This window comes from Ascaphus truei, chromosome 10 (genome assembly GCF_040206685.1).
Source record: "Ascaphus truei isolate aAscTru1 chromosome 10, aAscTru1.hap1, whole genome shotgun sequence".
Taxonomy (NCBI): Eukaryota; Metazoa; Chordata; class Amphibia; order Anura; family Ascaphidae; genus Ascaphus; species Ascaphus truei.
The window spans coordinates 37,230,868-37,258,843 of NC_134492.1; the positions used below are offsets into that span (position 1 = coordinate 37,230,868).

General features: G+C 42.3%; 1 protein-coding gene across 7 annotated transcripts in view; it reads right to left on the reverse strand.

Annotated features, from left to right (window-relative positions):
* RASAL2 (RAS protein activator like 2) overlaps positions 1-27,976 on the reverse strand; it is a 264,917-nt gene that overhangs the window by 174,605 nt on the left and 62,336 nt on the right. The window contains exon 1 of one of the 7 annotated variants that reach the window (XM_075616625.1): positions 823-933. The exons of the other annotated variants lie outside the window; for them this stretch is intronic. The gene's annotated coding sequence lies outside the window, so the exon portion shown is untranslated. Of the gene's footprint in view, positions 1-822; positions 934-27,976 lie in introns of those variants that run through there. 7 annotated transcript variants of the gene reach the window in all.

The window sequence follows — 27,976 nt, forward strand, 5'->3', positions numbered from 1 at the left end:
TGACTAAGGCCGAGTCCATAGAAGGACAGGCCGCGCTGAGCCGTGCTGACACTCCGCGCTGAGCCCCTGCATCCTCAATGAGGACGCCTTGAGAGGGGGCTCATGCGAGAGTCCGCAGGCGTGCGGAGGCGCTGGATTTTTTAGCCGACAGCCAAGCTGTTTTTCAGCGCGCTGTTGGCTAAAAACATCCAATCAGCGCGGAGCAGCGTCAACATCACGGCGCCGTGACGTTGACGTCGGTGGGTCGCGGGCGATTGGCCCAGCGACGTCACTGCCCCGCCTCCCTCAGTCTCCCCCCGCCTCCGATTGCGCCCGCTGGCTCGCCTGCATGGGCATGAAATCGCGCAGATTTCAGCAGGCGAGCCTCAGCGCGGCTCTTAACTCCTCACCCCTCTATGGCCCCAGCCTAAATGTCCTGTCTGATGAGTTATTGAATGTGTGCCTGAAACCTACCCCAGCTTCAAATTGATGAGCGCCATAAGGTCGAAAAAGCCGTCTGTGAATAAGTTTACTGGCTCTGCACTTTTTTAACCTTGGCTGTGCTGAAATGCTGTGCAATGCAACAGGCATAAGCTTATAGGTGCCCATGTTAAAAGGCAACACACCGCGAGTGCTCATTTGCATGTCATTTCCCAGAATCCCTGGTTGCAGTGCTTGTATGCTATGAGATAATGATTGAAGCCAGGGTTGCAGACCTGTCAGACATTTCAATGTGCTCACAAGTGATAATTTTATTTGCATTACTGCCAACTAACCTTCCTATATCCCCTTAAACACAGAAACTTTTGCTGACCTCAGTCTCTTTCATGCCCATAAACCTACCTTACACTGTACAAACGTCTGACATCATTGCACAGACCGAATATGGCTAATAATGGAAGTTTCCCTCAGCCGGAACTTGTCTGGAAGTTAACCTCAGGAGAAAGAAAACTGAAGTGCCAAAAACAAATTGAGAAACTGGCAGGCAGGCAGAAGCGCCGGACGGTGCCACCCTAATACAAGGGAAATCGTCATCAAACAGCTCCTCTGTTTGAGAACCTGAATAGCTCGTTCTGAAACAATACAGGTTGGTGCCAAGAAAATGAGGTTCTATGTGGAATATCTTGGATTTGGCGAAAGAAGGCGCCGGGGAATAGGACACAAATCTGGGTCAAGTAAAAAAAAATGTAAAAATAAAAACATTAGCATAAGGGAGTGTTTGCCCCAAAGAACTTACCATCTACGTGGTGTATTTGGAGATGTAGGTCTGTTCGAATGAAATAACAATAAAAACCGTGGCAGTTTGCAACTGGAAGTCATTTTTACCAACATGAGATCTAGCTTATGTTTTAATTACATGATTATACTAGAAAGCTTGTCCTATCGAGATCAATGGCGCGGAATCACTAGAGACGTATTGAACATCCTGCCGCAGGCCTCCACAACGCATCGCTCCCTACCTTATAAAAGATGAAGCAATGTCGTTTACGGAGTATAATCCAAAATAAAAAAAATGATATCAATTGTTAGTCCAAATAAAAAAGGTATCACCTAATACTGAAGTACTTACTCATTTATTCTGATATATATATATATATATATATATATATATATATCTATCCAACTTCACACTGATGATACCCATTAAGGTTGAAACATGTCTGTGAATGGTTTCTCTGGCTTTGCATCAGATTCCCATGCTGTGCTTTAAAGCGGTGTTAACAGCAAGCATTAGCTTATATGGGCTCCATGTAACAATGGTTTTTCAGACAAAAGGTGACACGTGTGCTCATTTGCATGTCATTTCCCAGAATCCCTTCTGCAGTTGAAGCACTGTATGCTGGGGATAATGGTTGAAAGGCAGAGTTGCAGACCTGCCTAAGGCCTCGGTCCCGCTGCGCTCGTTGGCGCGGGCGGCAATGTAGCGAGTTCCCCACCAGCAGGGGAATCCTCGCGAGCCGGTCCCGGTCCCCGCTGGCGGCACAGCTGACTACACGCTGTAGCGCGTCAGCCGCTGGAGACACCAGAGAATGGTGTTTCCTAGCGTTGACGCGTGACGTGTGTGGCTGTGAGCCAATGGGGAGGGGAGGCTTCGGGAGGAGGAGAGGCTTCGGGGAGCGGGGAGGAGTGTGGAGTGAAAGCAGGTGAGTGCCTGTCTGTGTGTGTGTCTGAGTGCGTGCGTGCGTGCGTGCCTGTCTGTGTGTGTATGTGTGTGCCCGAGTGCGTGAGTGCCTGCCTCTGTCTGTGTGTGTGTGTGTGTGTGTATGAGTGCGTGAGTGCCTGCCTGTGTGTGCGCGCGTGTGTGTGTATGAGTGCGTGAGTGCCTGCCTGTGTGTGTGTGTGTGCGCGTGTGTGTATGAATGAGTGCCTGCGTGTGTGTGTTTAAACTTACTTTCCAGCTCCAGCTCGAGTCCGTGGAGGGAGGGGGGGGGGAGAGTAGCGGGTCCCTCCGCTCAAGCCACGCCCCCCCTCCCTGTCAAACCGCCCACCACCCGCCCACCTCCCGCTCCGGCTGCCGCTCCCTACAGACCGCATATCGCGGTCTGTGTATCTCAGCGCACCGCCTGTCAGCAGTGCGGGTGCGCTGACTCTGGGAGCGGGGCCTTAGCCTAAGACATGTGAATGTGCTCACAAGTGATCTTTTTATTATATATACATACACGTATATATATACACACATATATACATATACACACACACACACACACACAGAAATATATACAGTTCTAAGTGACATAGGTGCATAAAAAGAGAAAATATACTATATATATACATATACATATATATATATATATATATATACACACTATCACAGAGGGACGATTGCCCAATTTTATCAGACACTATTGAAACAAAATGAAGGCCAAACAAGCAAAAACATATCGGACTGGGAACGCGATATTGGGAACCCCTTAGAAGAAGAGGACTGGGAAGAAATATACGAAAGGATAGCCAGGGCTTCTCGGTGCTCAACAATCAGGGAAACAAATCTGAAAGTCCTACACAGATGGTACTATACCCCAGCGCGCCTCCACTCTTTTTTCCCACTAACCTCCCTATATGCTGGCTTAACTGTGGTCAAATAGGCACATTCAAACACATATGGTGGTCCTGCCCTAAGATAATCCTTCTTTGGGAGAGAATCAGGCGGCTAATACAAGGGGTAACAGGCCTGGACCTACCCTGGAACATAGAAACAGTGCTCCTACTAAAACCCAACGAGGGCCTAGAGAGAAAAATAGGCTACTTGATAACACAGATCCTATCAGCAGCCAAAACACTAATAGCAAAACACTGAAAGCAGAACGACCCCCCCTCTATCACCGAGGTATTACACAAGATAAACTATATAATGACAATGGAGAGACTCTCAAGCCTGATCCATGACCAGCACCACACCTTCCTGACAGCATGGGACCCGTGGGAGACATACATTTGGAAGAATCCAATAGGATCGACGAAATAAGGAAACTATTAATGGGTAAACTGACTTAGCTCTGATTAAGGATGTTTCAAGTGTATTTGAATGTACGCTCCCTGCGAGGAGCGCATGGTAGATGTCACCCTACTACCCCTTCCCCCCACACCCTTTTATTTTCTGTACCCACTCCCCACCCCCCTCTCTTTTGTTTTCCCTTTTGCTTTCAGTTTGGAAAAACAATAAAAAAAAATACAAGTTAAAAAAAAAAGAGAAAATATACAGATGGTGTAGTATGGGGGGGAGGGGGTGGGCAGTCATCAAGGGCTGCCAACTGGTTAGGTTTTCAGGACATCCCTGCTTCAGCCCTGGTGGGGCAGTGTTCAACTGAGACACTGATCGAGCCACCTGTGCTGAAGCACTGATATTGTGAAAATCTGACCCGTTGGTAGCCCCTGGACTGTAGTATGTCAAAGCACAAATTAACAACGTAGTGTATCAGGTTTAGGTATTACACTCACAGATTTGCCACTGGTGTGTAAGCATTTCAAAACACACACACACACACACACACACACACACACACACACACACACACACACACTCACACACTCACACACTCACACACTCACCCCCCCCCCTCGAGTAATAAAATAAAAGACTGTACTTTTAAAGATCTTTTCCCAAATAGTTTTTACCCTTCACTTCTAAAGGGGCTTGCAACCAATTGGAGCAGGTCCCTTGAGCAACGAAGGGTTAGGAAAGACAACAAATTATATACCTTGAATGATTAAGCATTAAAACAGAATTTCCTATGGAATAAATGGAGGTCATGTGCCTTATCCTCAAAAATATGAAAATCGTTAAATTGGTGTATATATCTCTGGTTCATTATAATCTAAAAGGCAATGCAAGATTCACTGCGCTGTGCATAAAAGGTTAGCTGAAATTACCATAAATATGCTGTACACAATAGAGATGTTTCCTTCTCATTAAAAAGAAATTGGACTTTAATGAGTTTGCCACTAGCAGCGCCTGGTTATCTGAACAAGCTTTGCATACAGTATTTAAAACCAGTGTCACAGAGATCTCATTGTAACCTAGTGTATGGTTTCCGTGGGTTCATGTAGAAAAGTATATAGATATAGAAATATAGTGGCACTCTCAGAAAGTAGTATCCTGCCTGGGACTTGAGAAAGGATCCTGTGGAGAGCTGAAACGTTGATAGAAAAATAAATAAAGTTTATTGCAAAACGAAGTCCTGGAGTTCCTGCTTCCAATAAATATACATGCAGGCATACATACATACACAGTGGGGAAGGGAGACGTGCAACACAACACAAAATAAAAATAAAGGTAAAGAGAGGGTGCGTACGGTCCAAAAAGATACAGAAAATGGGTCAGGGACTCCCATATGCAAAAAGTGACATTTTAGTGGGGACCAAAACATAGAGTCAATAAATTTCACTTTTTTGGAGGGAGGGAGAGAGGGAGAGAGGGAGAGAGGGAGAGAGGGAGAGAGGGAGAGAGGGAGAGAGGGAGAGAGAGAGAGAGAGTGTGTGTGTGTGTGTGTGTGTTGAACTGCACATTAACATACATAATGGCCTATAGAACGGCCCTGTAAGGTTCAATATCATGTACACTAGAAAAGAAAGTTAATCTGATAAAAAGGCATCATATCCTACATTTTTACTTTTATTTTCCATATGGGTAGAAGAACTTCTCAAGGAGAGAAAGATGCGTCGCACAGCACAAAAATAGATGAAGGCTGATGTGGGATAAAAATAAGCTTTATTTGCACAAGGTGCAAGCGAGTCCTCTTTATGCGTTTCGGCCTGGAAGGCCTTTGTCAAAAGAGTATTTTTTGTACACAGAATGGCCCATATTCAACATGCTGTAAAGTCGACTTCTCTTGATTTAAGCTCTATTTAAATTAATAGAGCTCTAATCTTGCCAGTCAAAGGAAAGCAGGCAACACAGCACATTGACTAGTACCAATGTATTCTTGCCTGAACAGCGCACAAGCAAAATGTAGCTCCTGAAGTTCAGGGAAGCAAAGTTACATGGGTCAGGTCATACAGAGCTGTGCTGTGAATTGGGGCAAAATGAAGCCCTTTTGATTACAATATCTTTAGATGGGAGGATTAAAGCATGGATGTAGTGATATCACAAAGAACAAACAGAGAGCTACTACAATAACATGGTATGGAGGAAACACCCACATACTGTATGTAATCTGCCACATTGCCGGAAACAGAATTCGGAACACAAACAATAGATGGATGAAAAATCAGTACACCATCAAATAAATGGATAATGTTTGATGTAGCTCAGATTTTTCATAGGTTTGGCGACTGTAATGGGTGAGAACATAGTGGCACTATAGTAACTGCAGAGTATATAATGGGTGTGCCATGTAAAGGACTTACCCAAAGGGTCAAAATGTATAGAAACAGGCACTTCAACCAAAGTAAAGGGCTCTACTGAAAATCAATGTATTGGACCACTCTCTAACCTTCGTCAGGACTTTTTATGCATAGTCCATTTTAGCCCACTCATCAGGACTTTGTTTCCATGTAGTGGACCACAGTTCTTCATGTGTACTTACCAAAAACGTCAATCTTTTTCACGAAGTTACAGATAAAATAGAGAACTACAGTGTCTTTCTTGCAGTGCCGTACATAGAATTTTGCGGACACAAAGAGTCTTTGCTCAGAAGAGTTGACAAGCGAATTTTTGGTGCCTGAGAACACAGTGATAGAGCGATCACAAAGAGAGCCGACACCGGCATTTGAGTCGGATTCATCAACGTCAAAGTCTGTGTTCTCACTGCTAAGCTATTCCATCAAGTGACATTTCTGCTAAAGTAATTACATCTTTCTAAAGAAGCCAACTGAAGTGCTGAGAGTTTTAGCAGCGCTGAACACATTGTAACGTCTATTTAGAACTGTCTTTCTGGTCCATTAAAAGACATCAAAACCTACCACGATTCGACATTAATCCAAAACCAAAAACGGCCATTAGAACTAAACATTTATACTTGAGTGGTACTCCGTATGAAAACACAATATTTCCCAAATATATTTAATCCAACCCTCTAACTTTGATTGTAATGAAGTTCAGTTTAATAAAATAAAATGCTTTAATCTTCTTTGCAACAGCAGGCGTTTCATGTTGCAGTCTGCAACCAATAATTCTACGACAGTGATGGGCAACTTAAGAGGGCTACAAAAAGTGGCCCCCACATATCGAAGGGCCAATGCAAGCCCTCTTACAAGAGCCTGACGCTTAAATGTCAGAGACATTTAAAAAGAGGGCTATAAAAACACCAAGAGTACAGTTACTTGCACTTCTGGATAGAAAACACACGGCAAGAAAATTAGAACCACACAACTTTACATAGGCTACGGTCCCAGTATTAACAGCTGTACGCTCGCCTGGCGACTTGACGGCGCGTGCACAGATAAAAGCCGCGATCGCCGGTCTGTAGGGGAGCCATGGGATGCGCGGGGGCGGGGTTATAATGGGGGCACAGCCATGACTGGGCATATCTGCCCTTCCATTGGCTGCCCGCTGTACACCTGATCTCGGCACGGGAAGACAAAATTCTGGTCTTCCCTGCCAACGTGCGCGTCGTCGCGCTCTGTGCCCCCACACACACACACACACACACTGCCACTGGGGCCTGCCCCATAGAGGGCTGTGGTGTGTGGCGTGCACACTGAAGCGCACGCCGCAGCGGCCACTGTGGACCTGGCCTTAGGCTGGTGGCTATGCTCCATGTTGACATGCGACACTTGAGCTGCAAGACACACACCACTGTGCTATTGGGTATTCATTATTTAGTTTGACAAGACGCATATCACAAGTCCTTCTCTCCAAACTGCAACAAACATTTAAAAAAAGAAAGGTTCAACCATTGGTGCATCTTTGAAAGAAGTATTGAAATTGCTGCATTGATAATAGTCATGATGGGTGTAATGGGCTTTAATGCTTCATACAATAAAAAGACATAATAATCCTTTTTGTAGACAAAGGCTTCTATAACACGAAAATAATATACAGTATGTCAATCGGCAAATAAGATTTAATGTTTAACAAGTCGTATAAAATCTAGTATAATCAATCGTATTAAAAACAATGGTAACTTAATTGCCTTTGTTCGTCAGTTTGTGAAAAGCTGTCCAATTATTCTGTAATTATAAAAGTGGATTAAACACGAGGATTTCCCACTGATCGGTTAAAGCAGCAGGTCCTGCGTGTATATACAGTACATATAGTATGTACACGTGTGACATATTAATATGAAAGATTCAGACAACTTAAAGTATGAATAGATGTATGCTGGGTACTACGCGAAGAGACAGGGAAAAGAACGAACGGCTTCGGAAGCAAACAGAAGTCTGTGTTATCACAAGGGTGCAGAAATTCAAATGGCAGTGGGCCGGACATATGGCAAGAAGAAATGGCCATCGTTGGACGAAGTTGGCACTCGACAGGATTCCAAGGGATGTCAAAAGATCAAGACGATGACCAAAAGTAAGATGGGAAGATGAATTCAGAAGATGTGTTGACGCAACGTGGAGGAGAGGCTTACAACCACATTACCTTCATCCAGCAGTGGATCGACAAGGACTCGTATATATATTTATTACACACACACGCACGCACACGCCCTGGAGGATGGGGGGGGGGGAGATTTTAGGTGCCCAGGAAACTGGGATTTTTCCATTCCTCCACTTAAATGTATAGAAATAACAACATAGGGGGGTTGCTATGTTGATTATATTAACGTGTGAGCACATGGCCAAATGGAAACTCAACACACAACCTGTCTGGCAGCAAAAGAGTTAAGCCGACTGTGTACATGGAATAGCTCTAGGTGTATGATGTCGGGTGAATACACACAGTATAAATCTTATTAATGAACTGTGATATTCTATAATTAATCTGCATTTGTCCTCGTATCACTCACATGACAACCCTAAAGGGACATTCCTCAAACTCGCTTCTAACACGATAATTCATGAAGCAAACATTGGATGCCTATTCCCTGCTTAATATTCAACACACTTAACTAGCCAACACAGATTTCTTTATTCAATCCATCATGTTCGCCGTTTCTGTTGAATCGATTCAAACATTTAAAAGAAATATAAAGAATTTGTCATTTTTTACTAATCTTACAGAAGAGCGAATACTAAGGGTGAAAAAAATCTCCAATAGAGAAATAGAATGAAAAGAACATGGAAAATAATAACAAATAAGCACATATATTGCACCCTACAACAAACAGCCTGTGAAGCAATAGCACGAGTACTTTATTGTAACTTCAGTTAAAAAGATCAGTCTAGGTACAAATCACCTTAAGATGTTAACAAGATTTCCTTAATACCCTGCTCCAAATATAAATGTCACGAGAAGTCGTAAACTGAGCTGTGTGAGAATGACAGGTGAGACTGAAGTGCAGACTTCTATATCTGTACAGGATATAGAAACCACAGCAGCCTCTTATACACTGATTCCAATGGGAATCAAAATGGAAATTCAAGCGAAGGGTCAACTGTTTGCTTGGGAACGCATAGATTTTTATTTCTCTCTCTCTTTTTTTTTTTTTCAATTACGTTTAATATTTTTTTTTTTTTATAAATGGGTATTGACGTAATTCTGAATAAAAACATTTTTTTTAAAAGGTGTTTAACTTTATGTAGAAAAAAAGTCACAACTCAAAAGCTTTCTGCAAAGAGAACAAACAATGGTAAATGTATGTTTCTATTTTAAATTGAACATTTATGCAACCCAAAAATGGATTCCAGCATTTCAAATCATTTCTTATTAAAAGCAACGTAAGGGAATCCATTAAAATGAGCTTTAGAACAGAGTGAGGATGCCACATGGTCTCCCCCACTTTGTAAGGGCTCTTGTAAGGACATTAAGAATCAGACATGTATGTACATTGTTGATCAGTCTTTGGAGAGCTCCTATAGGGATACGTCTTCAAAAAAAGGATTACACTATACACGGCTGGATGGTAGAAAGGATAGCAGCAGTTTACGCTGATTGTCATTTTGTTTGCATTTTAATTTTTACTTTAACAGATCTCTTGCTGCCCTTTCCAACGCTGATTTTGTTTTTAAAATCTAATGTTTCATCCAGGAGATATACGCGTTTGAAATATTAACCAGGTGGTTACAATGGACTCATCCCCGGGCCCAATGCGGTCTGAACGTTACCATGGGAACCTCAGAAGCTAGAGATTACGAAACTCATGATTTTAAACACTAGAAAGACATTTAAAAGGAGCAGAAAATGCTCAGGGAGCAAGATACCAACATTAAAGGCTGCTGGGGGAGGGGGAGATTTCTGCTTTAAGCTCAGGATCACTTAATATTACAGCACGTTAAATTGTGGAGTGCCCTTAAAAGGTGATGCCTCTTGGAAAGAGACTTTTGCCGTCTGATCAGCTGATGTTGGCCTAGTAAAAAGGTCAGCAACATATGGTTGAATAGAACAAGAGATACGTTTTCTTTATTGGTAGCTACAAAAACGACCTGTGGTCAAAAGTTTCCTTTAGCTTGTTTGTCAAACGGCCAAAAACAACCATTTTCCTAACCACAAATATCATATTTGAAAATTACTTTGGAACATTTAGTTCCAACCAACCTTTGCAGAAGCTTTAGTATAAATAGTTAGAATAACTGTGCATACGGCTCAGAAGAATGTTTACTTGTATACAGTTGGGGCAGAAGAGGAAGCATATACTCTTTACCTCGAGCTGGGGAACATTTTTAAAACTTTGGAGCCTGCTACAGTTTTTATGAGCCAAACTTTTGTTGAGTGTCTCCCTCCACAGCACTGCACACTAAGCAGCACCGTGCTGACCGCTGCTGTTGCCACCCAATCCTGCTTTGATGTCGCGCGCAAGTAAAGCAGGGGTCGGGGGCACTGCGACCAGCTACTCATTACCGTAATACACAGGCGCCAGGGAAATTTTTAATCTCTGCTTGACATACAAACACTGCAAAAAAGCTCTGCCACATTCTTGACTCAAAGGAGCCACATAGAAAAGATCACAAGTCGTGAATGTCGCAATTCTACAGACATCACCAATGAAAACGACAAATTAAAGTCCATATTGACCAAGTGGTGCTACGCTATGAGGCACAGTGCAGCCCAATCACTTTACATGGCCCTTTCAAGGCTTAGCACAGCTTTAGAAATATGGCCATAAATCCTTTAAGAAGATCAAAAAAGGGCCATTCCCCTTCCTCAGAAATGAGCCAGGTTTCAGAATACCTGTTTATTCTAGTTTAAAAGATAAAGGAAGCCACAAAATACCCGATTTGATTTTTCTTTATAGCTCCTTCTTTGACAAAGCCCTGAAGATACCTTGGGAATCACTGTCTGGGAATCCCGCTTCTGGCCAATAATGAAATACACAGCGAATGAGACAAATAAATCCTTTGAAGCTCCAAATTGTAACGAACAATGTGCTGGAAACAATGACGGATAATGCTTTGCATGTCTCTTTAATCCTAAAGGGTTTAAAAGGGGGGAGTCCCACGTAGCAGGTCAAATAAAGCACATGACATCGAACTACTCTTAGAAATACACGTTCTTTTTTCTTTTCAATCATTAGAAATGTGACGAGCATTAATCACTCGAGCTTCATTCCAATTGCCTTCTATGGGGAATTTCAGTAAGAAGTCAAAAAGATTTTGGATATCTCCTGATTGAAACATCATAAAGGTAAAAGGAAACAATCACATTATTTATTTATTTATAAACTGTTTTACCAGGAAGTAATACATTGAGAGTTACCTCTCGTTTTCAAGTATGTCCCGGGCACAGAGTTAAGACAAATAGTACATGGTTACAAATACAGTTACATAAGTGAACAGGGTATACATTATATACAAGACATTGCGTGCACAGTTAAAGAAAATATATATTATGGGCGTATGAAACAGTTACAGGCTAGATTAAAATGTGAGACAGACTTAGATTTGAAAGAACTTAAACTGGTGGTGGATGTGAGTCTCTCTGGTAGGTTGTTCCAGTTTTGGGGTGCACGGTAAGAGAAGGAGGAATTAGCCGGATACTTTGTTGAGCCTTGGGACCATGAACAGTCTTTTGGAGTCAGATCTCAGATGATAAGTGCTGCATGTGGTAGGGGTGAGGAGCTTGTTCAGATAGCTGGGTAGCTTGCCCATAAAGAATTTAAAGAGATTAAAAAGCAACAGGAACTCTCAAATGGATATATTAACAAAACAAAGGTGTAAAACTATTTAAGCCCCACGGACTGCACCGTTAAGGTACTTAGAGTCGTATTTTACTTTCCCAGAAGACAGGCTTCTAAATATCCCAGGCGCCAGATTGCCTAACATGTAAATTAACATGTATATTAACATGTATATTGTGGCACAGAGAGTTTGTGCGGGGCCATGTAATGCTTTATATGCAAACGCAACGCTGACTGATTTCAGGCACCGCCGGCAAAATCCCGACCTATCATGCTTTGTTGGGTCCATGGTGACCGCGCGCACGTGTCCGTGCGATGTCACCCGCTTCGTAGCTCCATCCATCTGTGTGCAGGGTAGACGCGATGGGGAGGCGTGTTGGGGGGCATGTCAGGGGGCGTGCCGTGACAGAGATGGTTCGCCCTCATTGGGTGAACCGTTCACGTGACCTGGCCATCAAATGTAACCGATTCCACGCGTACTGTGCGCCCCCTCGTGGTGTCGCACGCGCGGTCTATGGCTGCGATCATTGCCTTAAGGCATTGTGATAGCGCCGCGCACACCTCCGTGCCGCCTCCCCGACCATGGCCGCAGCCTTATGGTGCAAGAAGCAGCATTGCAAGAAAGCGATACAATATGCACCACTCGTGCATCACAATCCTGATCATTCTAATTAACTGGAAAATGCATCAATGTGCTATATATTTAGTTTATAACTCCCCTAATGGGGTGATATTAAATGGGTCCCTTATTAGGTTTTGCTCAGTCTGCTAGTTAGTACGTTAGTCTGCTAAGATCTGATCACAGCGCCCATACATGAATATATTGATGTTACACTATTATATCTCATACATAGAGCTGTGAAAAAAATGTCATCAGACTAACACACGAGCATATTAATATCTCCTATTACAGAGCAAATTACCATCCCAAAGCATTAATGCAGCTAAATCTGGGGTGGAATTCTGTAGCGTATTTATATATACAAATAAGGGATTGGAGGTAAACATGCAAAAGGTATTCCAGATCAAAGTCAGAGAGAGACACATAACACGGGGCAGATAAGACAAGCATGTCGTCTGAAGACTCTTTTTTTAACTGACCTACACATGTAAAGATATTTAAACGCCCTCTTATAATATCTGATGCAGCCAGGATTAATGACCTTTTCAGTGGGTGTCACACTATATGGATTATGTATTAAAGTGGCAACATTTAGCACTGTATTCATTTAAAAAAAAAAAACATTTATTTTAATGGGAATTTAAACATGGTGCAAAATCCCTAATGATGTTAACACTATTGGCTCTCCTGGGGCTGACAGACGGGATAACATTAGCCTTGGATAACATTGGCTTAGGATACCACCCCCCCCCCCCTCCCACCCCCCATGTAAATTAAATAACACCATAGCACCTTAGGAGGATGGGAAAGTGGCCACAAATGAATAGTATTATATAGAAATGATATAGTGACTAACATGCTGGTGGCAGACAGAGGATTTGCAAAGACAAAAACATGTGTCTTGCCTTTTTGTGCTTCTGGTTAAAGGTCCTAGAACCTCCACTCCAACTGTCATTTCAAGGGAGGATCCTACGAAGAAGAAACCCACCCACCAGGTTTTAAAAGCTCTGCACAAAACTATTTTAACACTGGTCTGCTAAAAGGTATCACAATCTACAGAGAATCTACTTTTCTCCAGAACCAATACGAACTTTGCAAGAATCCAACAAGTCTGTTACGATCAAATGATGTATGTGATGGAGCTCATGCTCCTTGTATGCCCTGCTTGCTGCAACAAATCTGGCTAAGCAGTTACATCTCTCTGCGGAGACTTCACTGTATACTTTGGCCTTAGATACTATTCATTTGATTATCAGGAACCCGACATCAGTTTCAGAGGAGCTTTGCTAGATGATAACTTTTTGGCAGGGGCAGTTATTGTTTAAACTCTGCAAAGGAAAGAGACAAATTTAGCCTGTGAAGGAACTGGTCCCTGCCTGCAATTGTCTTAGGAAGTTTACTGCCAAGTGAAAGGTTTCAAAACTGGAGTATATTATTTTACAGGCTTCAAAAAACAGACTCCCAGAGAGGGCATTAATCAGGCTCTGGTTACAGTTTCTAAACGAAGGATGTGTATACAGCGTTATAAACCAAGCACATCCAGACCTATTCAGTGAATTGAGTTGTTAAAGACCGTTTTGTGCAGTATTTTAGGAACACATCAGTAAGATGCATTCTTCTTAACTCTGGGGTGCAAAGAGCATCCCAATTTGACTTTAATAATGAAGACAGAAGCAGAATGTGTGACGGAGACACAACAATATTTTCCTAATAGGATGCAGACAACTGCAACCCTGCCCCTAATTTGCAGGTAGATGCCTATTCCAGATACACCCTCTCCAGCAACACCTGTGTCTCACCTGCAGAAACCCCTTGAACATATCCCAGTCCCCACAGCAACTCCACAGTATTTTTCAACACACGATTAGATTTTCTTTTCAAAATTCTGTATTTGTTAGAAATTCTGCAACAGATTTGAAGAAATTGTGCATTCTGATTGACGGGGTCGTTTTGGAGATAAACGTCACATCGTGGCGATGGAAGCATTCCAAGACCATTTTGATGCGGGATACAGAACCCAGCCATACGAGAGGGCGACAGAAGGATCAAGGCTTCTAACTGACTGAGATTTCCAACGGACGTAACCATAGCACTGGAACAATAGGACACTGGTCCAGGGTTCCCAAGCCACAAATCCACCCAAGGTTTATTCATGATAATTCCATGCTGGCCAATGTTCGTCTGTTCCCACAGCTGCAGCCACTCATTTCTACGTCTAGTTTCTATGTCCTGCAACAATATAGCTCTGTGGGGACCGATATCAGGTCAGCAAAAACAGAAAAGCTCGGACACCACGGAAACAGGATGTAAAGGTCATCAGGGTTATCATTAAGTCAACCTGTTGATGTCCCTATTCAAAATTTGTAAAAACAAAGCCGAGAAATCTGTACAAAAGCAGCTGGATCTTGGTTTATAAATTTGGAGCAATTAAAGGCAATGATAAAATATAAAAAATATATACTGTATAAGAAACTTGATTGGTTCTTAAAAACCTGTTAAAAAAAAAAACATTTTATTACTTGTCCAAAAAATTAATGGCTGCATTTACTTGCTTTGGAATCAGTTTCAAATTAGTTAAAAAAAAAAAAATACATATATATTTTTTAATGGTTTCTAAGGATAAAGGAAAAACAAAATAAGCAAACAACAAATGTTATATATTTACTAATGCCTCGGTTTAATGAATCTCGAACATCCAGAAATGCCAACCTACGTTTGGAAAACGCTACTGTATATTACCAACACAATTCCACTTGTCCGGCTTTGAAAACCTTTGTTTATGGAAAGTGTTGGCTTGCGAAATGTAAAATAGCGTATAAAATAAAAATTCCTATCAGTTCTTTTTTAAAAGCTGGCATCGAAAAATACCAGCCAAGACGCAAACGTCATGGAAGAAAGTCTGGCTTAAAATAGCCACATTGTGTGTGCCAAAATTGTATGGGTATGCAAATATTTTCTCTCTAGAGAGTTCCTTTCAATTGCCCTTGATTTATTCAACTTTGAATGACAGGAGTAAATGCAAATGCAGACCTAATACATTCCTTGGTGTATACAACTTTTACGAAATTAATAAAAACCCTGATAAGGCCAAACAATAAGGGCATATGAAAAATGGTTACCGAGACATTTTTAATGGAAAGCTATAAAAATCATTGAAGCCCGATTAGAAGATATAATGGTTTCTTCAATTCCTTCCAAGTCATGTGCGCTTATCTTGACAACCAGGCTGGGCACTTTCTGCAAACATTGAGCAGAACCAGAGCTGAACCAAGCTTATCACCAAACAAGCAGGACACAAAGCAGTTCTCATTTTGGGAACGGCAGAATCCTGACCTCTCTCCACCTCCGGCCTTGCTCACTTTATCACACGGCAGCCCTGATTATGAAGTCAATGTTTTGCTTTGCTCCTTTCCTTATAGCACATCGTGCATTACACGGACACTCGTGATGGTTGTCACGTGACGCGTCACCGCTCGGGATCACAATCCTCTTGCATCCCCTGGCGGCTGACGCGACGCAGCGCGTAGTGAGCCTTGCAGTGAGGAGGGAATGGGGCCGGCTCGTGATGCGAGTGACGCGCACGTGTGAGCACGTGACACGGGTTAATACACAGCTCGCAAGCTCGCACACTTTTCACCATCCGCAAAGGTCCCTCAAATGGACAACATCTCCCCTCGCTCCATTCCAATATACCACCTGTCACAAACAGCACACAAGTGAGCATGTGACTTAGGCTGCGCTTATAGTGCTGGCGACACGACGGCGTCCCAGGCTGCGGTTGCTGGAAAAAGCCAATTGAGATGACTATCAAGCTGTCGCTCCGTCGCGCTTACTATAAGCGCACGCGACGGCAGCAATGCATTTGTTTTTACGTAACGTTGCGTCGCTGTCACCGGCACTACAAGCGCAGCCTTAGATGTGCAACCAGGGTTAATACACAAGGCTACTCTAGTCAACCCACCTTTCTCCTCCACAAGGTACTTTCTAGGAGTTAATATATCACCTTACTACTTTCTAGGAGTTAATATATCGCCTTACTACTTTCTAGGAGTTAATATATCACCTTACTACTTTCTAGGAGTTAATATATCACCTTACTACTTTCTAGGAGTTAATATATCGCCTTACTCAATTGCAAATCATATCTATCCGCTGCCACCACCAAAGAAATATAAAATAAATTATTTGCAGTCTAAGATCCCTGTTTATTAAAGAAAAAACCTATGCACTTAACACACACAAATCTGTTGTAACAAAATGTGTCAGAAAATGTACTATACTCTCTATAGAACCCGCAACAGTTTATTCAGAGCCCAAAGCTTTACTTATTAAAGATTATATACACACACACACACACACACACACACACACACACACACACACACACACACACACACACACACACACACACACAGCTTTAGAATACAGAAACAGATTATTACAAGCACATACAGTTACAATAAATGCAGAGCAGTTTCTTAAAATAAAAGTATAAAACAAACAGAAATCCATACACACTACGTTACCATATGTCATAGGTCCTGTCCCAGAGAGGTCACTGGAGTAGAATTGAATTCACGTGTTCTGATCCCAAACCACACCTCTGTTGAGTTCTAATTTTCTATTAAAACATGCCAACATTTACGCCCAGACTGTCTTGCATTGAACACACAAGACCGACCGACCCCTGTCCTAAATCAGGAATTTGGGTGACATTTAAGGGGGGGAAAAACATTTTTCTCCTGACATTTAAAAACCGACTAAATATAGAAAAGGCCTCATCCTTTCATTTCTATCATACTTAGACGGACACCATCGTCACTGTTATATCTGTACTTCGCATAAACGCCTGAATATAACATTTTACAGCCTAACGTCTATTTTCACATTTATCTGTCTTTTGCAATCTTACCCATGCAGTGTGGGGTATGATTTGATTTGTATATTCACAACGGTGACAGATTATCCATTTGTTACTCTTATAAATTGCTGTCAGACCCATCATTTCCAATATCATATCCCTTGAAGGGAAGGGTGAGTCACGCCCCTTTGCCCTCTGTAGAACCCTTCCAGGAAAGCTAAAAATACCCTTAACTGTGTCCTGTTTACAGAGGTGTCAGTGGGGCCATAATTTAATCCCATCTCTGGCCAAACAGATGTTCTTATTTCTAGGTTCTATTAGCCCTAAAACTAGGCCTGGCCAAGGGTTAACGGGCCATAAAAGAGTTCTTTGTATTTTTAAATCAAACTGTATCCCCATTAACCCCTGAAGTACCCGACTGATTAGAACACTTAATATTCCCCATCGTTTTTTGATTACAGTTGTGGTGTTCCACTGTACGTTCATTGGAAGAACAGGGCCACAATGGCACCATTTAGCTTAGATCAGGGTTTCCCAAACTTTTTTTTCCCGTGACACGGTTATTTTTGAACTTCTCCTTCGTGACCCACTAAAAAAAATTATCGCCTATACTGGCCAATAGGGCCTGCACAGACACACACACAGCCACACACACAGCCACTGATACACACACACACAGCCACTGATACACACACACAGCCACTGATACACACACACAGCCACTGACACACACAGCCACTGACACACACAGCCACTGATACACACACACAGCCACTGATACACACGTAGCCACACAGAGACACTGCTACACACACACACACTGATACACACAGAGACACTGCTAAACACACACATACACTGATACTGATACACACACACACACATACTGATACACACACACAATGATACACACACAGACACTGATACACACACTGATACTGATACACATACTGATACTGATACACACACACAGACACTGATATACACACACATACAGAGACACTGATATACACACACACACACACACAGACACTGATACACACACTGATACTGATACACACACACACTGATACTGATACACACACACACTGATACTGATACACACACACACTGATACTGATACACACACACACACTGATACTGATACACACACACACACACACACACACACACACACACACACACTGATATACACACACACACACACACACACACACACACACTGATATACACACACATACAGAGACACTGATATACACACACACAGAGCCACTGATACACACACACACACAGAGCCACTGATACACACACACACACAGACACTGATACACACACACAGACACTGATACACACACACAGACACACACAGACACTGATACACACACACACAGACACTGATACACACACACAGACACTGATACACACACAGACACTGATACACACACACTGATACACACACACACAGACACTGATACACACACACAGACACTGATAGATACACACACACACACACACACACACACAAACCACTGATACACACACACACACAGATACACACACACCCAGACACTGATACACACCCAGACACTGATAAACACACACACACTGATACACACACACAAAGACACTGATATACACACACACACAGACACTGATACACACACACACACAGACACTGATACACACACACACACACACACACACTGATATACACACACATACAGAGACACTGATATACACACACACACACACACTGATATACACACACATACAGGGACACTGATATACACACACACACACAGACACTGATACACACACACACACACTCTCCCCTATACGCACACAGACACAAACAGTGAATTACAGGCAACGACGGATGTGAGTGGCTGGAGGGGGGGGGGCAGGGACAGGGATTGGGTGGGAGGGGGGGACAGGGATTGGGTGGGAGGGGGGGACAGGGACTGGGTGGGTGGGACTGGGTTTCAGGGACTGGGTTACAGGGACTGGGTGGGTGGGAGGGGGGGGACAGGGACTGAGTGGGTGGGAGGGGGGGACAGGGACTGGGTGGGTGGGAGGGGGGGGACAGGGACTGGGTGGGTGGGAGGGGGGGGACAGGGACGGTGGGTGGGAGGGGGGGACAGGGACTGGGAGGGGGGGACAGGGACAGGGTGGGTGGGAAACAGGGACACTTGGGTGGGAGACAGTGACTGGGTGGGTGTGTGGGAGACGGTGGGTGAGTGACTGGGTGGGTGGGTGAGTGACTGGGTGGGTGGGAGAAGGTAGGTGGGTGGGAGAGAGTGACTGGGTGACAGTGGGTGGGTGGGTGACAGTGACTGGGTGGGGTGACTTACCTTGCCGCCGGACGCTTTCCCCTGCTGCCCCCGATATCCCCTGCTGCCCGGGACGGGAGGTGGGCTTGGGGGCACGGGAGGTGGGCTCGGGAGGGGGTGCCACGGGAGGTGAGCTCTGGAAGCTGGCCGCGGGGGGAAGCGGGCCGCAGTAGGAGCTTGTACTTCCCCCTCCGTCCCACTTTGGGAGCGGGGGGGAGGAAGGGAGCGGGCCCTGCTTGCCCTGCGCAAGCGCGCGGGACCGCGGGGGGAATCGCCACCATTTTTTTTTTTAACTTGAGCGGGCTGGGGGGGGGGGGGGGGGGGAGGACGGGAGGGGAGACACCGCGCGGCCAGCCTAGCTGCGACCCGGCAATTTTGGTTCCGTGGCCCGGTGCCGGGTTGCGACCCACCATTTGGGAAACGCTGGCTTAGATAACAGAAATTTAAGTGTTTAATAACTACTAAACGAGACGTGAGCGAGGCCATTTCTTGATTCCGGTTTCTATTGCTTGCGTTTGCTTTGTGGGTCTATATCATCGGCAGCTAAGGGGATACATTCTCCGTTCACACGCTTAAGGAGTCATTCTTACACTTTGTAACCTCTTCGCTGTGCAATAAAGTACTGGCCTCTTTTCCAGCCTTGTGGCGATAATAATCAAATATTAACCATTTCAAAATAAAGGAGGCAACACACCCTAGAAATTAAAAGCCGCTGAAACATCTAAGCAGTGTGTCTGAAGAACCTCATTAGAAATAATTCGCTCCTGTCATGAGCTGGAAAAATATATTTATAATACTCTTAATAATTAGAACTTGCTAAACACTACCATTGAAATACTTGACAATTATGCCAGAGCGCTCTTATCTACAGTACCTGACATTTGTGAGACATGAGCAATAATGAGCCCAGAAGGAATTCTACTGCTGACTTGGCAGGCACCTTTGTAATTAAGTATGCAACTCAGTGGTGTAATTTTAATTCCTTTACGGTGGGAGTATCCGAACATATTTCTCCTAATTCTATTTAAAAAAAATTATATGATCCTGTTGCTAGGAGCCCAATCCCTTTACAATAAATATTAAAATCCCTATAAAACTGGTTAGTGGAGGGAATTAAGTACCTATATTATTCATAGACGGCACCTGCAATTGCATATGCAAGCACTGGAAGGACATGCGGTGTATAGCCGACTAAATGTAAAATTCTTCTCATACTGTATACTTCAAACTTCCCAAACGATGGGAAAGAAGAAATCTTATGTTCGGGGTATATATAGTTGCTGCCATTCAGTTTCAATCAATCCTTCAGTCAGTGTAACTCAGCAGCTACAATGTATTCTTATATTACTAAGGCAACATTATCTATTGTTACAGTTTGCAGCTCCAACTGCTAGGAATATAGGTAACAAATGATCACAAACAGGACAGTGTTACAAATATCTTGGACTGCTGGAGACATGGTAAAACCTGCTATAGAAATCAAAGGATGCTCAGATGCTCATTGGATTGGACTAAAGTTGTGAGTGCAGTACCTCAAGAATCGGTACTGGGACCCCTACATTAGAACTTGTTTATTAATGACCTTGACGTTGGCATAGAGAGCAAAGTCTCCATCTTTGCTGATGACACTAAATTGTGTAAGGTAGTAGAATTAGAGCAGGATGTAATTTCTCTCCAGCAGGACTTGGAGAGACTGGAAACTTGGGCAGGTAAATGGCAGATGAGGTTTAATACAGATAAAGGATATGTATTTGGGACACAAGAATAAACATGTCATTTACACATGAAATGGGGACAATTAGGGGAATCCTTGATGGAGAAGGATTTAGGAGTGCTTGGAGACAGCAGGTTTAGCAATAGTGCAGTAGCTGCAAAGGCAAACAAGATCTTATCTTGCATTAAACGAGCAATGGATGGAAGGGAAGTAAAACATAATTATGCCGCAGTATAAAGCATTAGTACGACCACACCTTGAATGTGGAGTACTATTTTGAGCACCACTCCTTAAAAAAGACATTATGGAAGTAGAGAAAATTCAAAGAAGAGCCACCAAATTAATAAAGGGGATGGATAATTTAGCTAAATTATATTTGTTTACATTAGAAAAGAGGAGTCTAAGAGGGGAAATGATAACTATATACAAATATATTCGGGGACAATACAAGGATCTTTCAAAATAACTACAGTATTCATCCCAAGGGCAGTACAAACGACACATCCCGTAAGGTTGGAGGAAAGAGATTTCACCAGTAACAAAGGAAAGGGTTCTTTACAGTAAGGGCAGTTAAAATGTGGAATTCATTACCCATGAAGAATGTGATGGCAGATACAATAGATATGTTCAAAAAAGGTTGGACATCTTTTTAGAAAGGAAAGGTATACAGGGATATACCAAATAAGTAAACATGAGAAGGATGTTGATACAGGAATTAATCTGATTGGCATTATTTGGAGCCAGGAAGGAATTTTCTTTTTCGTTATGAGATCATTGGATGATATTTCACTGGGGTTTTGTGTTTGCCTTCCTCTTGATCAATATACTGCAAGTACAAATATAGGATAAAATATCTGTCTAAATTTAGCATAGGTTGAACTTGATGGCCGTATTTCTTTTTTCAACCTCATATCCTACGTACGTAATAAAAAAAGAGGTGAATAAAATTATTTTTGTAAGTATTATGTAATAGTACAGAACTGATTTTGTTTTTGTTTTTAAAACACACGTAGGATATTGCATGGATTGCTCCTTTAAAAGCCAAGCGACTAATACATGACCAGGGTGTATTTATCAAAGTCTGACAACTTGGCAATTGAAGAATTATAATCCATTTTACAGTTTGCATTGTTGGGGTCAAGCCCTTATAGTTGTGTCAAGTGTTTCTTTGGTCTGGCATTGTCATAAAATGTAATGCCTGATTTATAATGCGTTGTAAATTGACAATGAAGCCATTATCTTACCAATAAATTGGCTGATAAATTGCCGTGATTTTTTTTCTCTTGATTCTGCTTTTCTACATTCGGTGAATTACAAAACCAACGCAAAGCGCTGTGTAATCACTGTAGAGCATTTACATAGTAAGGTCTCTGTGCAGGGATACCCTTTTCTATAGTGAGCTTTATATATGTTGCACTTATATATATTATGCATGCCATTATATTACAATATCACATCTTGTATAGAGAGAATGCCAAAATGTACAATGTCCGCTTTGAAGCCGAGGCTGAAGCACGGTAGTATGGACTTTAGAATTGCAGAGTTACCATAGTGAGCGTACTTAAATGTTACTGTAATTTGCAAAATGTAACGCAACTTCTTTCATCAACAATACCCTAAAATGATGCCACCTGTGTTCCCTTCGGGTTAGAATGAAGCACTGTACGGTGGGCATTGAACCCTGGATAAGAAAAACTGCCACCGTTCATAAAGGGCAAGTTCCAGCAACAGTGAAGTTCACCATGAAATATTATCCAGAAAAAGTGCCAAACACATTTGTTGTGTTTTTTTATAACACGGCTCACAGATTAGACGTGCAACTCATCTGACGCGCCGAGGTGTCAGCTTTGTGCGGTTCCACGTAGGGCGAAGAGACACAAGAGTAGTGATATATTTAATACGTTAAATGTTGGCGTATGTGGTACAGATGTAGTAAGACTAAGGCCGCGTCCATGGTCGGGAAGACGGTGTGGAGGCGTGTGCGCGCAGCGCAATCAAATCGCCTTAAGGCAATGATCGCAGCCATAGACCGCGTGCGTGCACCAGCGTGATGGGGCGCCAAGAATCAGATACATTTGATTCTGCTGCGCGACAGCCGGGTGACATTAGTGGTTCGCCCAATAAGAGCGAGTCTTGCTACACCTGTACGTGACAAGAATAAAGAGGTACAGTAGTATTTTAGCTTCATGTGTGTTACCAACATCAATATAATGATGATAAACATTTCTCTAAAGCAGGGGTGGCCAACTCCAGTCCTCAAGGGCCACCAACAGGTCAGGTTTTAAGGATATGCCAGCACAGGTGGCTCAATCAGTGGCTCAGTCAATGACTGAGCCACCTGTGCTGCAGCTGGAAAATCCTGAAAACCTGGCCTGTTTGGTGGCCCTTGAGGACTGGAGTTGGCCCCCCCTGCTGTAAACAAACTACCTGGTGAGATGGAGAGAGCGAAAAAATTTCATTTCAATAAGTCTCCTGCACCCGCTCCTATGTTAATTTATTGGGAAGATAATGGTTTAATTGTCAATTTACAACGCATTATAAAGCAGGCACCAACTTTCATGACAATGCCAGATCACAGAAGCACTTCACACAAATATAAGAGCTTGACCCCAACTGCAAGTGCAAACTGCAAGATGGATTACAACTCTTCCACTGAAAAGCTGTCAGGCTTTGATAAATTCCCTCCACGTTCATTTCATTTTATAGTCGCTTGGCTTTTAAGTGTCACATGGGGCCATAACATAATGCTTTAAAAGACCAACTAAACCAAATCAAGGCCACTACAAATACCTCGAACATAAGATTTCTTCTTAATCGTCTTCCGTTGGCGAGTTTTTATTTACACAAACATATTCACATGGACAAGTGAAGGTGTGTTCATTATTACATTACAATTATTACATTGTGGGTGTCATTACAACTGTAATTTGCACTTAAAAGATGGACTTCCTCCTCAAAGTGAAAGGTTTGTCTCTGTGTTCATAGGAAAATAAATACAGCTCAACCCCGTTATAGCGCGATCCGCTACAATGCGGATCCGCTTATAACACGGCCTGAGTGGCTCCCGATTTAAAAACGTCTCATTACAAAAAACGGTCTCATTATGTGGACCCCGAGCACCGCGTTATAACAGGGTTCAGCTGTATATGTATTTATTGGCAGTGAAAACCACTGCCATTCAGAAGCTTATCTGACAATTACTATTCTCAAACCTGTGTTTAGCTTAGCAGTTTTCATGATATCATAATTACTTTCCAAGCATAATGAAGAGGAGATCTTGGCTGGCGAAGCTTTGCCAGTGAAAGAGGGTGTTCCACAAATAGTTAGATCACAAAATAGACTGGAACATATACACCCAGCAAAGCATCTGGTTATATGGCAAAAAATGAAAGTTAATGAGATAGATAATTGTCTGAATTTTCCTACCAACCACCTAAACGTTACTGCTAGAATTTTATTTGTACAATAAATCTTATTGCCTTCATGGCTTTTACTTAAGTGATTTTTTTTTCTAAACAGTAACAGTGGCCATGAAAATGTTGCAAGCAGTAGTTTTCAGGTTCAAAATGTGATATTAAAATGCTTAGAAGACCATGTGGAAAAACATCCAAGATTAGATTTACTTCTGGAAACAATTTAACATGCACCTGCTAGAAAAATGCTGTGTGTGTGGTTAGTATCACAATACAAAGCACAGATACGGTCACAATACCACATGTAGAACAAGTGGACAAAAGGGACCAATTTAAACATTTTACTTCAATACAGCTGAACTTTCCAATGTATAATATACACACTTAACGCACTATTGACCACAAACGCATTTTAAACCTGGGCGCTGAATACGCTCATTGTGACAAACCTAGAATAGGCTACTTGTTTCCCCAAGTCTATTTCTTCCGTAGACAGGTGGCAAAGCAAGGACACGCCTGACGCCTCTATGCAGGTGAAAACCAAAAGGCATTAACAGGGAATCAAACAAATCAATGTTTTCACATCATCTTTGAGGAACAAAAGGACTTGTTAGTGACCCATTACACAGATCTTTGCATAGCAGCTGAAAAGAAATCTGGGTAAGAGAGCAAAACCAGTTAAAGTAAAGGCCATCTCCCTTCGTCTCGGGCGTCCAAGAGTAGAATCTGAGCTCTTTGAGCTGAGAAATTCTATGTACAGCTCTGTATTCATTGGGAGCAATGCATTAGACTAAAAACCGTCATGGTATTTTCTTAAGGTTATGTAAATAATAAAAACAAAACACTATTCCCTCTAAGAGGAAATGGGCAGTATTATTTACCACCCCATCATTTTATTTTTAACATATATTTATAAAAATATTCAATAGCATATAAAATGTCAGTCATTCACATGAACTTAATGATGTGTGCATGTTTGTGTGTATATATATACCTGGACCAGGTTCCACCACCGATTACAGAAGGTGCAATACCCAGCCCCAGCACGGCTACCAGCCCCTTACATTGCAACAGGGCATACATTATAAGCAAATAGAGGGATTATGTGGGTCTGTAGGCTGCAGCATGGTGGAATAAATGAATTCATGTCATTATAGAGCATAAACTGCACCAATTTATTGCCATTACTTCTCCCTTTTATTCAGTCATTCTCCAGTAGTTCTCTATTTCGGAGATATGTGGATGTGATGTAACATATTCAGTTCCTATATTCTAAAGCCGCAACAATGGCGCTGTGTTATAGGGCGGAGTTCTTTCACTCATTTCAACGCCAATATCTGTTTGTGTGTGGGGCATGAACTGCTCAGAGCAGGCACACAACTTCAACTGACAAGGTCGGGGTGAAGCCAATGTGCAAAAAAACATTTCATTCAAAGTAATGAGGCGGAACTTATTCACTTACACATAAATGCACATGATAAGTGCAATTAATTACATATCGTGTGGGTTTACCCAGAACACACATTCCTGCAAAAAAATAAAACTCTGTAAAATAACAATAATCCTTTTAAATGGTTACAAGTGCCTGGAACAAGTACACTTGACATGACATAATAGCTGCAACTACAGTATACTGATGTATATACTGCAAGTAATTGCATAGAGCACCTGGTGCAAACAACCTGCATCTTGTCTAACAGCCCTGAGCCCTCTTTTTCTCTAGACTGTTTTGTCAAAGTGGTCATACTTTTCAATGGACCCACAAGAGTTCTTCATGCAAGTGTGTGGGGAGCTTTAGAAACCTTGCCTACTTCATTTGAACACCCGAGAGGTTTCAAGAGCTCTGTACATACGGCGTATGAAGAACTCTCTTGTTGAACAAAGAGAGATGGGTCTGATGGCTTTATGAACACAAAGATATGGGCCTTGTTGAGCCATTAGAAGGTATTACAGCCTATGATTAACCTAAATGACTCCGGGAGCAGTCTAGTACAAATTGCACTACTGTGTTCTGCTGAAAGTGCAGTCTAATGGTCCCATGGCAGTGCTATGTTTAAGGAGTTAAACCTTGATAAAGGACCCCTCCTTAACAGTACCATTTACAGTTGTCATTTTTTCTTTTTAAAGTATTCTACATCATGGGTAGCCAACTCAGTCAAAGACTGAGCCACTGATTGAGCCACCTGTGCCGAAGCAGGGATATCCAGAAAACCCGACCCGTTGGTAGCTCTTGAGGACTGGAGTCGACCACCCCTGGTCTACATACCTGACACGTAGAATGGTGTTTCACCCCCTCCAAGCGCTTCCCATGTTCTCTATTCATTTCAGGTAACCGTATTTACAGACTGACTTTGAAAGAATGATTTGGGAATGCTTGTAAAAGGTATTATTGGTTCATGTTGATGCTAGAAGCATTGGTACATTGGTACATTGAAAGTTGCTCACACACCTACAACCAAAAAGAACTGTAATATGTACCAAGGGTTAAAATCTTAAGTGTGACACCTCAAACAATAAAGAACAAATGTCTAATATGTTTAAAAAAAACAACAACAAAAACACACCAGGACATTTTTGCAAACAATATACATTTTGACTTGGGATTGGTTTCGTTCTTGTATTACTGTATGTGATCTACCCTTCCAGCAACTGATCCTCCGAGAGGCAGGGGGCATGTAGAAATATAATAACATTGGGATCATTTCTTTATAATAGCACGGCATAGATTTGCTCTTTAAAATACGATTTACGTTGGGGGTTTTTTTCAGTCAAGTTACAAGCAATCAAAGTCATTACTGCCACCGGTCCACTGGATGGGCCTTTAAACCAATAGACATTCTAACCTTAACCTTTCTATTTGGTAACAATCCAAACAAGGGGGCGGTCCCCGCACTCGAGAGTATGCAAAGAAAAGTAATACAAGAGTCTGACAAGATGCAATCATTTATATTTAAGTAAGGAAGCATACAATGTTAGACACTATATATGTGACTATAGCCATCAACACAATAGGCTGTATAAAGAAATAACGAACACACGGAAAACATATATACAAGAGAAAAATCTATAAGAACACACGGAAAACATATATACAAGAGAAAAAGCTATACAGGATGATACCGAATAACCACAAAGGACATTACAGTCACAAAAAGAAAAAAGTGAAGGGGAAACTCAACTACCACTATTTATAACCAGAACCAAACAAGGTAAAACACTCAACAACAAAAACAACAACGAAGTAAACAGCATGAAAAGTGTAGGGGGGAGGGGCAGGCAGGTGTCGGCTTTCTTCAGCCCATTCCCACCAAGAAAATATATGTGGTACTTCCCTTATCTTTGTTAGAAAAATGTACGGAGTCACTCTTCTTACGAGAAACCTCAAAATACCCTATAT